This window comes from Lissotriton vulgaris, unplaced genomic scaffold (genome assembly GCF_964263255.1).
Source record: "Lissotriton vulgaris unplaced genomic scaffold, aLisVul1.2 SCAFFOLD_448, whole genome shotgun sequence".
NCBI classification, from domain to species: Eukaryota; Metazoa; Chordata; class Amphibia; order Caudata; family Salamandridae; genus Lissotriton; species Lissotriton vulgaris.
Genome location: NW_028241216.1, coordinates 508,669 through 510,899, shown reverse-complemented (window position 1 = coordinate 510,899; position 2,231 = coordinate 508,669).

The following is a 2,231-nucleotide window of genomic DNA, read 5'->3' as shown; positions in this document are numbered from 1 at the left end:
GTGTGGTGGGTGCATCGGTGGAGCTGAGTGGTAGGTGCATAGGTGGAGCTGTGTAGGTTGAGCTGTGTGGTGGGTGCATCGGTGGAGCTGGGTGGTGGGTGCATCAGTGGAACTGTGTCATGGGTGCATCGGTGGAGCTGTGTGGTGGGTGCATCGGTGCAGCTTAGTGGGTGCATTGGTGGAGCTGTGTGGTGGGTGCATCGGTGGAGCTTAGTTGGTGCATCAGTGGAGCTGTGTGGTGGGTGCATCGGTGGACCTGTGTGGTGGGTGCCTCACTGGAGCTGTGCGTGGGTGCATTGGCAGAGCTGTGTGGTGGGTGCATCAGTGGAGCTGTGTGGTGGGTGCTTCTGTGGAGCTGTGTGGTGGGTGCATCTGTGGAGCTGTGTGGTGGGTGTATCTGTGGAGCTGTGTGGTGGGTGCATCGGTGGAGCTGTGTGGTGGGTGCCTTGGTGGCGATGTATAGTGGGTGCCTCGGTGGAGCTGTGTGGTGAGTGGATCGGTGGAGCTGTGTGGTGGGTGCATCAGTGGAGTTGTGTGGTGGGTGCATCGGTGGAGCTGTGTGGTGGGTTCTTCGGCTGAGCTGCGTGGTGGGTGCATCAGTGGAGCCGTGTGGTGGGTGCATCAATGGAGCTATGTAGGTTGAGCTGTGTGGTGGGTGCATCGGTGGAGCTGTGTCGGTGGAGCTGTGTGGTGGGTGCATCCGTGGAGCTGTGTGGTGGGTGCCTCGGTGAAGCTGTTGTAGCGTAGTTCCTATTTTCCCAATAGGCCCTGCGCATTGGAATAACATAAACAGTAGTATCGACGTAGAAGTGCGGATCTTCAAGGCCTCCACTGACTATGTTAAACTTAATTGGGTTTGTTACCAACTAGCTCAGAGGTCACTGGAAACTTTCTTGACTGAATAGGAAGTGATCAGCTTCCCTGGCACAGACAAGAAGGGATTCAGTTTTCCAACAACCGTGCAACATGACAACTTTGCTCCTCAGATCAAGAGTCAATCTCTAGGGTCGTGTGAAACAATAGACAGTTATTTTACTCAGTCAGGTTGGTGCAGATTACTTTCACAATATGTAGAGAATAGAGAGACGGGCGTTTGTCAATAAAAGGTAACATTTATTGAACAGTCTTTCTTCTCGTACAAGAGAAATGAATTGCCACAATTGCAAGACTTGTTATGATAAAAAGTACGTACAGTAAGATAAGTATTGCGAAATAATACTGTAAAAGCATTGATATGGTTTCTTAGCCATACAATGGTTTAAAAGTAATAAAACATATATACATTCATATATTTATTAGGCTAAAATACTCACCTGGTGCTTCTAACTACGCCTACCCCAGTGTCCCTGACCTAAGCCTAATACTTGGGAGGGTAGTAAGTAAGTAGCTTTAAGTTAAGTTGGTTTTGCCAAGGTTTGCTTCAAGAATTCTCTCTCAAGGGTTTAGTCAACACCATACCTCTGGAATAGAATGATGGAGGTCTGGTATCTCCCTCAGGGCTCGATATCCCAGTCACCCGCAAGGGTAGACCAGAAACGCTGGAGCTGGATTTCTCGGCAGGAGAAAGGCAGCGTCTCTTCTCAGCGCGTCGAGGAGGAGAAGGAGGGGGGACAGTGTCCGCGGGCAGCTTGCATCTGCTGGGCTCTTGCAGGGGGACGGCTGTTCAGCTCCTAGGTTCACCACACCATCGTTCGCTAGTTCGCTAGTTAGCAGCGATAGCAGTAGCGATAGCAGCTATGATATCTTCAGCATAACAGCAGCTTCAGGCGAAGGGGCAACAGGGGGCTTGCTTAAGGCCACGTTGGTAGTATTTATACCTGAAATGTGCCTTGTTTGACGTAAGTTTGCTGGACATAAGACGTCAATAAGATGTCACTAGGAAGTGATCGTCTATCAGTGCTCATTAGAGTTCTATTACTAATCAAAACACAGCAAGCGGGGATTTCCAGGTTTGCTGAGTTTTTATCTTGTTGAAGAACTCAGAGTGTTAATCTAGGAATCTCAGATAGTGACTTCTGTTCTGTCATTGCACTAATTGGTTGCAAAGGAAGTGGCAGAGAACGCTATTCTGGAATGTGGCTCTGTTCGTGTGAGGCCAGAGATGAGTTACTGAATATTGCACTTGAACGGTTATGCCAATATAGGGAATAAATGGATTTATAGCTGAATAGGGGCATAAGGTCACAGTATCGATCAGGGTCCTAGATAAGCACGCAACACCCACTCCACGA